Raw genomic sequence first — 18,974 nt, forward strand, 5'->3', positions numbered from 1 at the left:
ACTCCCCTTCGTACTTAATTAATAAATAAATGTACATTTATTTATTTATTTATTTGTATATTTATTTAAAGGTAATGGTCCGGTAAAGCTAATACAGTTGCGATCAACAGTATTCTGTAAGAAGGAAGTCAGCTCCCGGACGGAACTATCTTTTCATCGGCCTGTTTTCAGACCAACTTTGCTTTACGGGAGTGATACCTGGGTGATACAGGATATGTTAACCATAAGTTAAAAGGAACAGCTATGAAATTAGCGACAAGGATTGCTGGTACAAGAGGTGGAAACAATGGCAGGAGGGTACTCGGAATGAGGAGGTAAAGGCTAAATTAGGAACGTACTCGATGAATGATGCTGTACCCATAAACCAGCTTCGGTGGTAGGGTCATGTGAGGCGAATGGAGAAACATAGGTTACCTAAGATAGAGGGTAAGAGAAGTAGAGGGAGACTAAGACGTCGATGGTTAAACTCAGTTCCTAATGGTTTAAAGATAAGAGATATAAGAACTAAACGAGGCCACGCAACTAGTTAAAAATAGATTATTTTTGACATCGTTTAGTAAATGCACAGAGGCTTGCAGACTGAACGCTGAAAGACATATCAGTGTATAATGAATATTTATTTATTTATTTATTTATTTATTTATTTATTTATTTATTTATTTATTTATTTATTTATTTATTTTCATAGTGGTTCACCGACGCACTAACACATCGGCGGTTTTCGGGGACTCGCGGGAAAGGGGTAGTGTTACGAATGTAGCAGCCGTGACCTTAGTTAGGGTGCATGAAAATGGGAAAGCACGGAAAACCATCTTCAGGGCTGCAGATTGTGGACTTCTAAACCACCAACATCCCATATACATGCTGACGGCAAATTCGTTCGGTTTGCTACTCATTACAATGCAAGCTGTCTGCTGTATAAAGAGTAGTCCGTACTCTAATTAACGACGTTAAAAGCGTGACTCAAGGCTTGTGGGCGCCGCACAAGGACATCATTTGCAGAAACAATGAGTGCATTTCAGTCAACAATGGGGAAAGGTAGTGATGACTTATGTTTTGAGTTACTTAACACTTGCCTGTTAGCGTTAAAGGTGACTGATAAGACACACACATTTGTGACTGTTTTTACAATGGATGGATTCAGCTATTTTGTGGTTCGCCTTTGTGTAACGGCTGTAAAGTCATGTTTCTGAGAACTCCGTACCAGGAAACGTAGGAGGAAGCTGCTGCTGCTTAAATGTTTGCATTCCCCACCCTGAGGGGGTGGGACGGGCCACCTGAAGGGTAACGCCCTTTCTCTGGCCAATAGGAGGAAGTACCTGTTGAGTTTGAACTGCGCAGTGGGGTTGTTGGGTAGCTACATACCTCCTGATTGATTGATTGATTGATTGATTGATTCATTCATTCATTCATTCATTCCTGCCTCTTACCCGGAGGCCCCGGGTTTTATTCTCGGCATGGTTAGGGATTTTTACCTGGATTTGAGGGGTAGTTCGAGGTCCACTCAGCCTACGTGATACTAATTGAGGAGCTATCTGACGTTGAAATGGCGGCTCCAACCTAGAGAGCTAAGAATAACGGCGAGAGGATTCGTCGTGCTGACCACACGATACCTGGTAGTCTGCAGGCCTTCGGTATGAGGAACGGTTGAGAAACTGTTCACTACAGACGCAACGAAGAAATCAAACTGTTCGCATTGCATCTAAGAATCATTATGACAACGATTGCATTCAGTGCAATGGTAGCGAAAATTGAGCTCATGAAAACTGCTCCATAATTCAGGACGAATTCTTTTATTGTTGTTCTACATGCCAAAAGTGATGACCACAATTCATAGTGCCGTATTTTATTGCTTAGGATTTCATAAATCAATACATTAAACAACTTGTAAATATTTATATTTATCAGTCCAAATTACACGATCACCTGGTCAAATTATACGATAACAAATTTTAGAGTAAATATTACTTTTAAACAAATCCTAAATATAATACTAACATATATTTTCTCTAAATCATTTGATATATTCTACTAATTATCCTGCATACAACTTGAGAAATTGTCAATACGGTCAGTAGAATTTAAAAAATTAAAGCAACGTCATCTCCGTACAGGCCATGAAGGCCTTTGGAGGGGTGGAAGGTAAAGGCTTCCACTATCCATAACCTCGGTACTTGATGGGGTAGAGTGGTTAGCTCTACGCCCGGCCGCCTTTGCCTCCAGGAATTAACCTGGTACTCATTTTTGGTGTTGGCTGAGTGAACCTCAGGGCCATGTGCACCCCCGGAAGTGGAAATCTCGTTTCTTAAATTTTACGACAACGTGGCGGGGATTCAAACCCACGTCCTTCCGGGCGAACCGAACACGCCTTTACCGGCTCGGCCAGGCAACCCCTTCAGTAGATTTAAGGACGTTTAAAATTAAGTTGTCCAGATTACGCGAACTTCTACTACAGCTAGTAAATATATAAATACACAAATAGACAAATTAACTTACCTCCAACACATCCAAAGTATCGTATGCCCGAAGGACGTGTGGCGTGCTTTCACACATTAAACAAATATTAAACGAACCCATTTCTGTCCTCACTTCCTGACTCATGAATGAAGTACAAGCATACTCAATTTATAACCATAAATTTCTGTTGCTACCGCCCCTTCCCCTACAAATACACTGTATCCATCATATGATTCCAGTTCCCGCTCCCCCTCTGTTGATTACATCCGAATTCAGATTGCATGGAAAGAACGACAAATACCGCTTGATTGTACTGCATTGTGTAATGTGACCATTGTGTGTCAAAATTTTGTCCTCGATTTGATATGCACAGTGACGCCATGTGAACTTGGATTATTTGTGCTGCGTCCCAAACTCAACCCCTTCCACTAGTGTGTCTGTAAATTTCACAATTGTCAACGAACAATTAATCACCCATCTGCTTCCGCTGATGACCTATCCATATTCAAAGGCTTTTTAATACTTGAAAAGGGACCAACTGTTCCTATTGCTAGGTAGAAACGTGTGTTGTGAGCCCATTCACTTTTTCTCCCTTATGAATTGACAATTTCTGAGTGACAACTAACGAAAATTAATTTTCATGGCAGTTGAGCTGCAGTGTCACCTTTGAGAACTGTACAGTTCTAAAAAAATGCGGCCTCCTCTCTTAACGATGAAGCCCAGACGTTGGGCGCCAAAAATGCACCGTCGGTGGCGCGAACACTCTACACACAGGGTCCTTAGCAGGTTCTTCTTGTTGATTGGACCAAGCTATTTGAGAATCTGAAGGTGATCGGGATCAGTCTGGAGCGATAAGAATCGAGAGCTTTCTAAAAGGAGCAGCAATTCATAAAGGAACGAGTCAAGGCCGCAGTTTCACCCGTCTCCTTTCCAGTGTTTGTGTAGAGCAGGCGGGAAAGAATATCAGAGGAATTAGGAATCATGGTGCGGTACAGTGGGTGGTATAAGCCAAGGGGCAAACGAACCGATTTATTTATTTATTTATTTATTTATTTATTTATTTATTTATTTATTTATTTATTTATTTATTTATTTATTTATTTGACAGCAGAGCAAAATCACCCCAATGATAGTAAACCTATACTAATTACTTGTAGCATCATGTTAATTTAACCATAATCGAACCTAAAACTTGTGTCTTCTTCTATCGTTTTTCCCTCATCTGTGATGTCGCGGTTACGAACTGTGCCGCACATGTGGACTTGGCCCTGTTTTATGGCCGGATGCCCTTTCTGACAGTTGCGTGTTCTTGTGGATGTTCGTGTAGTGTTTTGTCTGAATATGAAGAGGAATGTGTTGAGACAAACACAGTCAGTCCCCGAGCCATAAGAATTAATCAGACGCGATCAGAATCCCCGAACCGGCCGGGAATCGAACTCGGAACACTCTTAACCAAAGGCCTCAGCGCTGACGATTCAGCCTAGGAGTCGGGTTTAACTTGAAACTATTTCTAATACACATATATTGCAAAAACTCTGATCTCCTATTACAGTATTTAAATTTGTACGATTATGAAATTAAAGTAAACTCAACGAAATGAAACCACCTCACAAACATCCCACTGTACTTCAAGCTCCTGCCTCGCACAAATCATTCGCTAAATTTTAAAAATAGTACATTATGCAACAAGCCTATAATGGCAATACAGCCATACGCCATGAGTTGCATACTACTGTTTTTGCTGGACGATAATTATAACTGTATTTTTGAATATTCATAAATTTCTGTCGAGATGTCGCTTGACAGTTGAGTTTACTGAGCAGAGCGCAGAGTGCATGCGCTGGGTTATTGATTTTCCGTGAGTGGATCAGAGACCTTGACAATGTCATATGTTTTCAAAGCTTTGATAGACGGTTGTCATAACCTAGCTTTATTTCAAATACAAATTGTTTATTGTACAGTTGGCGAAGTGAATTTGCGGGAATGTGCCGTGTGGTTGTGAAATATTAGAAGTAGAACGTGCATTGATGTTAATATGTGTGCGACATGTGAGTTTGGAAACAAGTGCGAAGCTAGTGCGTTGAGCGCAGGTGCGATGCTATCCTTACCTATACTGCTAATAATAAGAGTTGGTGTCGGACATTCCTTAGAGGGAGGTCCGCTTACTGCCTGACGAGGCGGGATAAAGGGAGTGGCTGTGTGGTTGCCATGGAAACGAGGGTGGGGCCGACTGCGGTTGCCATGGAGATAAAACTTCAGGGCAGCTCGTCTTTCTGGGAGTTGCCAAACCTGTCACTGTCACTGATAAGAACCTGATTGTTTGTATAAGAGTGATCGCCTGGCCAGGTAGGCTACAACAGATCACAGCGGTCAGAATGAAGGAGGGAACAAGTGAGCCGGAAGCGAGGGAAAGTAGCATGTAGAAAGGAATGCTGGAATGTGGCAACATCGTGAAATGGCACGTACAGCGCTTCTCCCTCCAACCTTACCTGTCAGACGCCAACTTTAGTTAAGTCAAACAGTTGTATCATAATGAAAATATGAACTCTGATTGGTGAAGAACCTGTATCATAATGAAACTTGAACTATAATGAGCCTCATTAAGATTCAGTTTCCGTGGTTTCCCATTTTCACACTAGGCAAATGCTGGGGCTGTACCTTAATTAAGGCCACGGCCGCTTCCTTCCAACTCCTAGGCCTTTCCTATCCCATCGTCGCCATAAGACCAATCTGTGTCGGCGCGACGTAAAGCCCCTAGCAAAAAAAAATAATTCAGTTTTCTGGCATATAATATTTATATTTCGGTATCGTCGAGCGGAATGATATATTATTTTACGATCTGCGGACATTCGTTCCTATCTTCCGTAATATTATTAGTACTTCTCTCCCAAGCGTCGTGCTTGAACGGATGATCTGTTTCATGTTATTATTTCTAGTAAGTGGATACTACTCCAAAAAGCGCCTAAGGATATTAATAATAATAATAATAATAATAATAATAATAATAATAATAATAATAATAATAATGTTTCTCGTTTTTTGTTGCAGGTATGGTGGTCCCGTCCGTGTCATGTAACATGGAGTGGACGACTTGTGCTCCGTCATGGTACAACGGCTGGTGACGGTTCATCCTCTACACACACAACGTGAGTAACTGTTTGACTAAAGTCTTCTAACATGCTAGGTCCAGTTCTGTTACTTTCAAGAATCGAAGAACATCACATTATTCATGCAAACGTACCTTACGAGAGAGGGACAATACTGTCGATGTGCTTGAACTTTATTGAGCTTAATCTACATGGGTACTAAATCAATACGTCTTTTAAAAAGAGACTGAACGAAGGGGAATGTCTTCCAGGTATAGGGATAATCCACTGCAAAGTGAAAATGAAATGGCGTATGGCTTATAGTGCCGGGAGTGTCAGAGGACAAGTTCCGCTCGCCAGGTGCAGGTCTTTCGATTTGACATCCGTAGGCGACCTGCACGTCGTGATGATGAAATGACGATGAAGACGATACCTACACCCTGCCCCCATGCCAGCGAAATTAACCAATGGTGGTTAAAATTCTCTACCCTGCCGGGAATCGAACTTGGGACCCCTGTGACCTAAGGCCAGCACGGTAACCATTTAGCCATGCAACCTCTAAAAACTTCTATAGTACTGACTGTGCAAGAACAGCTCTATGTGTGTTGTTTAGCCTAATGCTATACCTTTCAGTGTTCAGTCTGCAAGCCTCTGTGAATTTACTAACCGTAGCCACAATCCTCTTATTTGTGACTAGTTCCGTACCTCGTTCAATTCTAAACCTCTTACCTTTAAATCGTTAGAAACTGAGTCTAACCATCGTAGCCTCGGTTACTTCTCTTACCCTCTATTCGTCTCACACGACCTCACCACCGAAGCCGCCTTATATGCGTTCAGCTTCATCCATCGAGATCATTCGTAACTTAGCCTTTATCTCCTCATTCCGAGTACCCTCCTGCCATTGTTTCCATCTGTTAGTACCAGCAATCATTCTCGCTTCTTTCATGTCTCTCACTTATAACTTATGAATAACATATCCTGACTCCACCTAGGTTTCACACCCTTAAAACAGACCGATGTAAAGATAGTTTCGTCCCAGTGCTAACTTCCTTCCTACAGAATACTGTTGATCGCAACTGCGAGCTCACTGCTTAGCTTTTCTGCACCTTGATTCAATCTCAGTTACTATACTACCATCCTGGGAGAATACACATCCTAAATACTTTATCTACCTGTTCCAGCTTTTAATATTCCCATCTTCACATTCAATTCTCTGTGGGGTTTTTTAAACATAGACACGTTTTTGGTCCGGGGGGTTCTGTTAGGAAATAGCGCTATCAGTTAAGCGTGAACAGAAAACCGACATCGTGTTAACCGGGCAACCAGTGTTTGTCATCTGTCTACACTGTGTTCGTAATTTCACCAACAGTTCGGTTGTTGTTAACTAAAACAGAAATGATAAAAGTAACTAGTAGGTGGCCGCGGCATCGCCCGCGTTAGATTTTTCTAAACGGTTTAATTAAATGCGAAAGAAAAACTATATTAATATGCGTCGTTTTCACTTTTAATATTGGTTGTTTTCTATTATTTTAATATTTCACCCCCTTTCAACCCCCGCCCGTAGGGGTGTCTTACCCTGCACTTTTCTTTCCCAAACAGTAAATCATTTGAGTATCATGTTTGGTTGAGAGCTATTCTGGAATATACACACGTACATTCACGATCTGGGTCATTTTCGACATTCCTTTCACCTCTTCAGGGGCTGCCTGGCCGAGGCGGTAAAGGCGTGCTCGGTTTACCCGGAAGGACGTGGGTTCGAATCCCCGTCAGGAAGTCGTAAGATTTAAGAAAAGAGATTTCCACTTCCGGAGGTGCATATGGCCCTGAGGTTCACTCAGCCTACACCAAAAATGAGTACCAGGTTAATTCCTGGGGGCAAAGGCGGCCGGGTGTAGAGCTAACCACTCTACTCCATCACGTGCCGCGGTAAACAATGGTGGAAGCCTTTACCTTCCACTCCTCCAAGGGCCTTCATGGTCTGTATGGAGGTGACTTTGTCTTTGTCTTTAACCCCTTCTAACCCCCTTCCCGATTGGGAGTGAACTTTGGCTCAAACGGCATCCAAAGTGTCACGGTTCATCTCAGCTACCCCAAAGACTCGCCACTAATATCGGTCATTTTTCGGATTTTTACATTTCACCCCTTCCTTTAGGGGTGCTAGGGGTTTCTTGCCTGTGCAGTAATTTTTCCAGATATTAAGTTATACGTGTAGCCTATCTAGTTGTGAGTTATGCTGAAACACACACATTCACCCGTAATCTCTGTCATTTTCGACATTTTCTTTCTTCACTCCTGGTCACCCCCTACGCCATGGGGACTGAACTTGGACTTTCCATTTTCATATACCGTTTACAGCAAAAGAAAAAGAAAAGTTTTCAGAAACATACTGTATAATCCTTACACATCGTTGGTTAGGAAACCCGCTGATCACACTTGTCATGCGGTTTACTTACCTTCCCCTATTTTCTTTTTGTTCTCCCTTCTCACCCCCTATGCTGCAGTACCCATCAGATTTCGTTCAAACCACTTCCCAAATCCTCCCAGGAATAATAAGAGCAAATTGTGAAATTTTTCAGCGAAATCGGTCCAGTAGTTTTTGAGTCCATTCGAGACATTCATACAAACATTCATTTTTATATATAGAAGATAAATAACTGCATACTTGTCTCGAAATTAACGAGAAATGTTAGGGACATTCAAAGCACTCTCTTTCTCTAAATACAGCACAACGGCCATACCATGTTGAATTACACTGGATCTCGGCTGATCACGGCAGTTGAGCAACATTGGGCCTAGTGAGTACTTGGATGGATGACCATAATACCAACCGCCGAAACAGAAACACGAAATACCGGATACATCCATTCACGTAGAAGATTAACGTCAGGAAAGACATTCCGTCGTAAAACTGGGCCAATTATCATCATTTTCCGACACCAAGAAATAATTGTGAAGAAAGCCAGGAAAAAGAGAAAAGAATATCACTCTGAAAGTAAGTCATCATTTGAAAGTGCTGTGCTCCTCATGTACTTGCTGTGTTTCTTGCTGTTGAATTATTTCCTCACACCTGTCTATATTCTGTAGAAAAAAAGAAACTAGATTTATTACAAATACACAAAATGCTCCAAAAATTTTCACCACAGATATTGGTCGAAGAGAGAAAATCAAGAGATTCAAATACCTCGAAGGAATAATTCAAGAAAATGGTTTAGAAAAATGTGGTGTAGAAGAAAGATTGCACCAGAGGGAATGAGCGCATGCCATCACTAAGAAATTTTACAAGGAATGCTTATCTAAAAATCTGCAATACAGCGGTGAAACCAGAATGTCCTTACACAAGTGAAGGTCTAGTTATGAACTCTGGTTTAAATGATGTCCGTAATGTGGACGAAACATGTCCTGAATTGACATATTAATAAAGTTTTATTGCGCACACATGTGCACGAACAAGGTCTTCAGTACAGAATTTCGTTAGAGATTAAGAAAAGAAACATGACATGCCATGAACATCCGGGCCCTAGTGACAACAATATCGACGGTACGCGTTCCCTACAGTGCTCTTCGTATCTATTATTTTCCTGAAGCCTGGTCACGCCTCCCAGCCACGCATGGATACGCAGTCCATCAGAACAATGTTCGTTGTATTAAATTTCCTGCGCCAATGTGTAAAAGAAAATGAACATTAAATGGATTATACTCTAGGAGTGGGTGGATACTTCACGCCGAGATGAGTATCTCAGACGGTGGGGCGCTGGCCTTCTGATCCCAACTTGGCAGGTTCGATCCTGGCTCAGTCCGGTGGTACTCGAAGGTGATCTAATACGTCAGCTCGTGTCATATTTCTTTTTTATATATCTAAAAGAACTCCTACGCGACTAAATTCCGGGACGTCGGCGTCTCCGAAAACCATAAAAGTAGTTAGTGGTACGTAAAGTCAATAAAAATGAGTCATAATAATGATGATGCTTGTTGTTTAAAGGGGCCAAACATCTAGGTCATCGACCCCTAATGGTACAAAATGAGACGAAATGTAATGACAGATTAAAAGACCAAAATCCTCCACTGTCGAGAATTCAAAACGTGAGGACGAAGAATGAATGGATGGATATGAATTAGAAACAACCAGTGGATCCGATCCGCAATGCCTCACATTCACAGAAACTGACGTAAAACACTAGTATTACTGACCAAGGGACTGCTTCTGTAGCATAATACTGAATCGATGATGATTGCAGTCTAAAGGGGTCCAAAATCCAAGTCATCGGCCACTCATAATGGTACTTATCGCTAGGAAAGGAGAACCATGGTATTTGTCATGTTGCGGTACTAATCGAAAGTAGCGTAGACTCGCGGTATTCCACACATTATGGTACTACTCACAGGTAATGAAATGCGCACATGTAATGCAGACCTGTGATGTTTCGCAGATTGCGGCTCCATTTACAGGCAACGCAAACCTATGGTGTTCATCACATAAGTGTAATAACCACAGGGACTCGTACTATCCCAGGGTGTTCCTCACATAGTAGGTACTAATCACAGGTAAGCCAGAACCATGTTGTCGCTCATATAGTGGTACTAATCACAAGTAGGGGCCGATGACCTTAAAACAACAAGCAAGCATCAATCACAAGTAGTTTCATGGTTCTAATACAATCATCCCTTGCTTGCCCCTTTTAGTCGCCTCTTACGACAGGCAGGAGATACCGTGCGTGTACTCTTCGTCTGCGTCCCCCCAAACACAGGGGGTTGTGTGTTCAGTCCGCGAGGGGTATTTTACTTCCCTCAAGTCCGCCGGCAAGCCGGTGAGGACCCCTCTAACCGTCACCTGGGTCGCGCCACGTGAGAATATCACCTCTCTCCCTGCTACGCCAGCGTAGTAGGTTCGTGGAAAACATACTAATACTTCTTTAAAATATGCAATCCTAAAATACGGTAAAATAAGGTTAATTTTCCTTAACATATTGGCATAGGAAATTGAACGCAATGAATATTGTTCTGATGCACCGCATATCCATGTGTGGCTGGGAGGCGTAACCAGTCTTCAGGACGATAATCGACAGAAAGAGCGAGGTATTGCTCGCGCACCGTGTCTGGCACTTTATACGCGGGTCCCTGTTACAGCATCCGGGATGACCAAACGTTTATTTCGCGATTCTTGTCAGATAGATCACCGTTTACTGCACAGTGTTAAGAACTGTATTGCCGAGGAGCAGTATGAGCGTTATCAAGTTCCTTATTAAATTCCAGCTTAGACGGTGCCAGGTGAAGCTAATTATTTCTTTACCACTCTATAAACTATTACGGGCAATACACGCGTTTTACAACCCGCAAGCAATAAACACAATGAACACAGGACGATAAGGCAGTTGATGTAGACTTCCCTTTTGTAAACAGAAAACAATTAGCGCAGACAAACTGAAGTGCCCGAATAAAGTCGTAAATGACGCAGAATAAAATGTGAAGTATAATCTCACAAAATATGAATCCTAAACCTATGTACACAAAATTAAACAGAAACACGGAATATATAAGTTACTTATTTAAGCAACTGATCTCTCTCGAAACAAGTAAGGTAAGGTAAGGCAAGGGTTATTCTGCCCGAAGGCAGGTCCGACCTCCGCAGAGGTGTTCCTGAGCCGGAGTTTACGTGCGGTAGTGTGGCCAGTTCCTTTCCGCTCCTCCATTCCCTTACCCCCACCAACAGCGCGTGGCAACCCATCCAACTCCTGACCACGCCCAATGTTGCTTAACTTCGGAGATCTCACGGGATCCGGTGAAACAAGTGACAAATTTATCAATTTAGTGGCTCTTTCGTGCAATACTTTATTTCATACAATAGCCAATTTATTAAGTTTTTACAAATTAAAGATTGTATCTACATTGCCTAATAGTACGCAATTTTAACGGGTCATATAAAGTCATATTTTGGCTTTTTTAACGGTTTTTGTTGTTTCCCGGTAATTTTTTCATATTATGGTCATATTTTCCAGTGAAGTTTTGTATTTTGCTCATATTTTTATCTTCTTTATTTACATTATCGCATACCTGCTTGCACTCGTCTCAAAGACGCATTTTTCACCTCTCCTTGTTGTTGTCTGTAATTTCTTACAATTATCTTTCTTAGAAACGTATATTTATGTGAATTAGGAGGGTAAGGTGTGCAGAAAGCCACAGAAAGGTGAGCCTCAACTGAACTGTAATGGTGTGACGTATTTCAAATATAGCGCAGTAACATCCTGCGATGTTGAGCGATCTCTTCCCCGTTACATGTCAGTGTTGCGTGAGAATGTAAAATCATTCCTACTTGAAAACTTTGAAGTATATGTAATTTGCTCTTGTAATTCTTTCTGAGCGCTCATCAAAATGTGGTATTTATTTCATTGTGTTCAGAGACGAGCGTTTCTTCTGGATTGAATAATTAAATAAATTCAAAATACCAAATAATAATAAAATTAACATTATTACTTAGGGCTGAAAACCTACAACCTGTTTTCCAGTCAGTGACCGGGTCAGGAATGGAATGAATGAAGCCCCCATCTTTCGGCGAGGATAGGAATTGTGCCGGCTGCCCAAGCCTGTCGCACTCCTCTGGGGCAATGATTAATGACTGACAGGTGAAATGAAATTATATTGGAGAGTGTTGCAGGAATGAAACAAAAACATGTCATTGATTCTATGCTTTTCCGTGCAGTGGATAATTATATTTAAAAAAAAGTCAAACTACACTACCTATATCTTTGTTCTAAACAATACGAAATTATTGCAAGTGGTCCAATGTACAAGATATCTTTTCATATACCCTTCGTAATGTGTAATGTATAGAGTTCCGATTTTAGGTAGTAATAGGAAATATCTAGCTCGCTCTTTCGTAATGTTGCGAGAATAACATAACTTCTAGGGGTCCTGATAGGCCATGCCCATTATGTTTATGCAAATCTCATAGCAGAAGTGTTATCCGGGCTAGAGTATACTTCGGAATCACAGGTATTAACCGGATTTTTGGTGGTTAGGCCGTGTGCGTTTGCTGAGTTTCACTCAGACGTGCCATTTGGATTGTCACGCCCCTCCAAGACTGCTTAGCAGTGGCAGACCAGTTTCGTGGTCCCGCCGTGTTAGCAAATAGGGATTGATAACTGCTAAAGGAGAAGTGAATTCTAAGTTTCAAAATATATGTACTACCCATGGAGTTTTAGTTCCAAAAATGGCTATTTTTAAATAGGGTGTAGGCCTGCTTGTTACTCTCTTCAGTAAGTTTGCTTTCTAACCTCTAAATACCTAAACATCAGGCTCTAGTTATATACGTACACTGGCTGACAGAGCAAATGCAACACCAAGGAGGAGTGGTTCGAAAGGGATGAAAGTTGGGGAAAAACAGAGACGATACGGACGAATAATTGATGTTTATTTCAAACCGATATGCAGGTTACACAATGCGCACGGCATCGACTCAGTAGGATGTAGGACCACCGCGAGCGGCGATGCACGCAGAAACACGTCGGGGTACAGAGTCAATAAGAGTGCGGATGGTGTCCTGAGGGATGGTTCTCCATTCTCTGTCAACCATTTGCCACAGTTGGTCGTCCGTACGAGGCTGGGGCAGAGTTTGCAAACGGCGTCCAATGAGATCCCACACGTGTTCGATTGGTGAGAGATCCGGAGAGTACGCTGGCCACGGAAGCATCTGTACACCTCGTAGAGCCTGTTGGGAGATGCGAGCAGTGTGTGGGCGGGCATTATCCTGCTGAAACAGAGCATTGGGCAGCCCCTGAAGGTACGGGAGTGCCACCGGCCGCAGCACATGCTGCACGTAGCGGTGGGCATTTAACGTGCCTTGAATACGCACTAGAGGTGACGTAGAATCATACGCAATAGCGCCCCAAACCATGATGCCGCGTTGTCTAGCGGTAGGGCGCTCCACAGTTACGGCCGATTTGACCTTTCTCCACGCCGACGCCACACGCGTCTGCGGTGACTATCACTGACAGAACAGAAGCGTGACTCATCGGAGAACACGACGTTCCGCCATTCCCTCATCCAAGTCGCTCTAGCCCGGCACCATGCCAGGCGTGCACGTCTATGCTGTGGAGTCAATAGTAGTCTTCTGAGCGGACGCCGGGAGTGCAGGTCTCCTTCAACCAATCGACGGGAAATTGTTCTGGTCGATATTGGAACAGCCAGGGTGTCTTGCACATGCTGAAGAATGGCGGTTGACGTGGCGTGCGGCGTGCGGGGCTGCCACCGCTTGGCGGCGGATGCGCCGATCCTCGCGTGCTGACGTCAGTCGGGCTGCGCCTGGACCCCTCGCACGTGCCACATGTCCCTGCGCCAACCATCTTCGCCACAGGCGCTGCACCGTGGACACATCCCTATGGGTATCGGCTGCGATTTGACGAAGCGACCAACCTGCCCTTCTCAGCCCGATCACCATACCCCTCGTAAAGTCGTCTGTCTGCTGGAAATGCCTCCGTTGACTGCGGCCTGGCATTCTTAGCTATACACGTGTCCTGTGGCACACGACAACACGTTCTACAATGACTGTCGGCTGAGAAATCACGGTACGAAGTGGGCCATTCGCCAACGCCGTGTCCCATTTATCGTTCGCTACGTGCGCAGCACAGCGGCGCATTTCACATCATGAGCATACCTCAGTGACGTCAGTCTACCTTGCAATTGGCATAAAGTTCTGACCACTCCTTCTTGGTGTTGCATTTGCTCTGTCAGTCGGTGTACATACACATAGCAAAATAGAAAATCCTCTAAACCAGAATATGTAAGACGTTTCTTGAGCACCAATACTTCGCCCTTACACGTTATTCCGTATTAAACATTGGGGTAGAACGGGGTAATTGAGAGATGGGGGTAACTTCGTAGTAAAAAAGGTAAAGTCTTCCACTATCCGTAACCTCGGCACTTGATGGGTACAGTGGTTGTTACCTATACGCTCGGTAGCGTCCAGGAATTAACATCATACTCATTTTTGTGTAGGCTGAGTGAAACCACCTCCGGAAGAGGAAATCTCGTATCTTAAATAGTTCGTCACCGGGCGAGGTGGCCGTGCGGTTAGAGGCGCGCGGCTGTGAGCTTGCATCAGGGAGATAGTGGGTTCGAATCCCACCGTCGGCAGGCCTGAAGATGGTTTTCCGTAGTTTCCCATTTTCACACCAGGCAAATCCTGGGGCTGTACCTTAAGGCCACAGCCGCTTCCTCCCCACTCTTAGCCCTTTCCTATACCATCGTCGCCATAAAACCTATCTGTGTCGGTGGGACATAAAGACACTAGCAAAAAAAAAATGTTCGTCTTCCTGACGGGGAATCGAACCCACGTCCTTTCGTCCCTATGAATTTTACTGTGAAAAATGTCACCTAGTGCTTTGTCCTTCATTAAATGCTTCAATACGATGGCGATTAAGCAGAAGGGTATTAGATGTTGCCAATGCTTGCCGGTATTATTTACATGTACAGCCAGTATTTTTAGGCGGTAATAGGTTAGCGTGCAAACTGATCGGGTTCTTAGGAAGTTTCTGTAACCCGATGGTTCTCAAACTGTGGTACGCGAGCAGCCTTCAGAGTAAAAAATGAATAAAAATTGAAATACGGAAATATATAAGAAAAAGTTAAATATGTATGTATGGAGCCACGCTTCGCTTAAAAGTTTCACCCGGACTACAACACATAAAAAACTGTGTATCGAGCGAGTTGGCTCTGCGGTTAGGGTAGCGCAGCAGTGAGCTTGTACCTGGGAGATATTGGGTTCGAACCCCACTGCCGACAGCCCTGAAAATGGTTTTCCGTCGTTTCCCATTTTCACACCAGGCAAATGCTGGGGCTGTACCTTAAGGCCACAGCCGCTTCGTTCCAATTCCTAGGCCTTTCCTATCCCATCGTCGCCATAGGACCTATCTGTTTCAGTGCAACGTAAAAAAAAAAACAAAAAAAAGCTGTGTCACTCCATGGAGGCTCACCAATCTCTTTGAAATTTTGATAGTTCGCAATGTCTGAATTTATTTATTTATTTATTTATTTATGTAGTTATTTATTTTATTTTATTTTTTATTTATTTATTGTTTCAAAGATCCCATGAGGTAATGCTCGTATTGGGACAGTACATTAAGAAGCACAGTTAGAATACTAAACGCAAATTAAATTATTGATAATTTAGGGCTGATAAAAATTTATAACAATTTAAAACTGAAATAAAACATATTTAAAATATACAGTTGTGTCTTTAAACGTTTAAATAAACAGAACCACATAGCTCGAAAGGAAACCTGATAATGAGTTCATCTAAACAGGCTAAATCCAAGGGGCATTAAATTTTGTCCATAAATGTCTCTCAATATTTCTTTAGATTTTTTTGGAATTCTGACAAGCTTTTATCGAGTCTAGAATGGAATTAAATGCTATTATAGCCCTATAAAATACACCATTAGTTCTATACTTCACTGTATTCATTGTAGAGACATGAAAGTTTCCAGATTGCCGTGTTGCGTGATCATGGATACCTGAATTACTGACGAATTTGAGTTTTTTTCCCCCGAGTCAAATTATGTTTAATTTTGAAGGCAAGTGTTACCAAGGAGTATGCAATAGATAACATAACCCAACCAATAGATAACATAACCTAACCAATAGATAACATAACCTTGATGAGTATATTGTTTGTCTGGACATTAAGAATGGAAAACTGTAAAGGGCTCTTGAGTGCTTTATTTTGAAGAATTTGAAATTCTGCTTTTTGAACTTAGGTGCAGCAACTCCATACAACATTAGTGCGTTGTAGATGCCTATGAATTAAAGCGTAGTAAACACACTTTAAGTCAGAATCCGGAATTATTCCACGTAGTGTGTTCGATAGCCTATAATAGATACTCTTTTACTCTTAATAAATTGTATATGATGTTCCCAGTCTAGTGTGGAGGTTATGAAAAGGCCTACATATATAACACAATCAACTTGTTTTACCGGTATGTAATCACCATTAAGAGTCAGCGTATTACTCGACCCTATAAATATGTCTCCAGCTCTCCGGCAAAGTATAAAAAACAGTTTTCTTTCAGTTGATTGTAAGATAATGACAATTAATCCATTCAGTTAATACAGACAGGTCATTCCTCATTTTATGCATGGCAATAGCCTTTTCATCCTTATTTATTAAATTTATTTAATTTCACAATCTCGTCTTATTTACGATGTGTACTTAAAATAATGTTTTATAATGTTTAATAATTAGTCATCCAAGCATATGTTTTTAAATCTGCCTTTTAGGGATTTTGTCGTGGGGAACCTTCAACTTTTAGCTATGAGTAAGGGTAAAATTTCATTATAGTTTGAGAACCTCTGGTCTAGCCCGTTTTTCAGTGATGTAGGGAGAGTAACATAAGTTGTAGGGGTTATGTTCTGCCGTACTCCTAATGTTTATGCAAACCTCATAGCAAAACCTTTGTGCAGGCTGGTATATACCTGTTACTCGCTTCGGTAAGTTTGCATTTTAATCTATTACTGACTATTTATAAGCACAGATACACTTTGCATGTGGTTGCCATTCGTTTTAATTGTCCTAATCCCTTTATAGCGATCTGCGGTTATTGGACAGTATTTTTCATACACGGTGTATTTTTCTCCTCTCTGTCGTTGTTGGCGGTTTTCATTCTTGAAGACAGCTGGAAATGCACTGTCAAGTTCCTTCGCCGCCAACATATTGATAAGAGTGGTAAGACTGATAAACCCTGTCGAACTGCAAGTAATCTTTTCCCAATATTCCTCTGACTGTCTTGTTCCATCGTACTTTCTCTGTCTGCTATCTCTTCGAGGAAGGCAGCGCAGAGTGAGTTGGACAGATCTGTCCCTCTGTGTATTACGGACACCACTCACGAAGTTGTGGTTCACGCAGATAAAATACTACCAGTTTCAAAAATAAAGTTTTTATTCATGTTATTGATGTGTTGTCGAGATGGACGTCTTTATTTTTCAGTGTCGACTGCGGCTGAAACCTCGATACATTAATTTTAACTAGGGGGCGGACGTTGTTCAAATACCATATTTTTTGCCTTTTGCATTAGATTGTTGCTCAGTAGTATAGAAATTCATTCTGCTTCTGTTTACAAAGTCCACTGGGTATGCGTGTACTTTTCCGATTGATAACGTTCATTGCCGTGCGATTTGGGGCACGCAGCTGCGAGCTTGCATTCTGGAAATAGTGGGTTCGAATTGCACTATCGCCAGCCCTGAAGATGGTTCTCCGTTGTTTCCCATTTTCACATCAGGAAAATGCTGGGGCTGTACCTTAAGTAAGGCCACAGCTGCTTCCTTCCCACTCTTAGGCTTCTCCTATCCCATCGTCGGTATAAGACCTGTCTGTTTCGGTGGGACATAAATCAAATTGTATATGTTCATTAGCTATGTACTCTTCCCATATTAACGTTCAGAAATTGTGTGTACAGTTCCCATTTATTACGTCCGTTATCTCTTTAGCATACTTCTCTCATTTAACATGTACATTAGCTTCCTATAAAATAAACCGATTGATAACGTTCGTAATCCATGTGTATTTTCCCCATTTGCATCGTCCATTGGCTATGCATATAAGATTAACTTTTTAACGTTCATCAGCTATCAGCCTATCCTCGCCGCTAGATTGCGGCTTCGTTCTTTCCATCCCTAACCCAGTGAAATGACTGGAAACAGGCTGTAGATTTTCATTTTCATCAGCTATAAGAATAATTTTCCGTTTTGAACATAAGACCCTTGTGTATGTTCCCATTTATAACATAAATTAGCTATGCGTATGTTTTTCCATTTATACCGTTGATTAGTTATTTGTATATGTATCCCATTTATGTTGTTCATTAAATAAGTGTATAATTTTCCCGTTATAATGTTCTTTAGCTATGTGTAATAATTTGACCATCTATAATGTTCACTTATGTTTATACTTCTATTTATAACGTCAATTGGCTGTGTGTACCCGTTCACATTTTAAGTTCATGAGCTATGTGTATAGTGATCCAACCAATAACGTTCATTAACTTAGTGTATACTTTTACCATTTATATATTTCATTAGCTGTGTACACTTTTCCCACATATAACGTTCATTTGTCATTAACCTTTAGTAAGTTCATGAGCTACTTCTATGTTTCCCATTTCTAACGTCCATCGCGTATGATATATATTTTTCCATTTACCCGTTCCTTCACATGTTTATACGTTTCCCCTTATTACTTCCATAGTTGTATGCATTTTCCCGTATTTAACGTCAATTAGCTATGTTTTTATCCTCCCATTTGAGTTACTGATATATTTTCCCGTTTATAATGGCCTTTAGCTGTATGCAATTTCCCCGCACATATACTGAACGTAATAAGTGGAAAAATATGGCCGTAGCTAATTAACTTTATGAGAAAATTATACAAACGAGTAACTATAGCTA

The 18,974-nt window shown here is 41.8% G+C and overlaps 1 long non-coding RNA gene across 1 annotated transcript in view; it reads left to right on the top strand.

Annotated features, from left to right (window-relative positions):
- Positions 1 to 18,974, top strand: part of LOC136884517 (uncharacterized) — a 395,017-nt gene that overhangs the window by 173,707 nt on the left and 202,336 nt on the right. Inside the window, exon 2 of the long non-coding RNA XR_010861373.2 lies at positions 5,506 to 5,603. This is a non-coding gene — a long non-coding RNA (uncharacterized lncRNA). The remainder of the gene's footprint in view (positions 1 to 5,505; positions 5,604 to 18,974) is intronic.

The sequence above is a fragment of the Anabrus simplex genome, chromosome 12 (genome assembly GCF_040414725.1).
Source record: "Anabrus simplex isolate iqAnaSimp1 chromosome 12, ASM4041472v1, whole genome shotgun sequence".
NCBI lineage: Eukaryota > Metazoa > Arthropoda > Insecta > Orthoptera > Tettigoniidae > Anabrus > Anabrus simplex.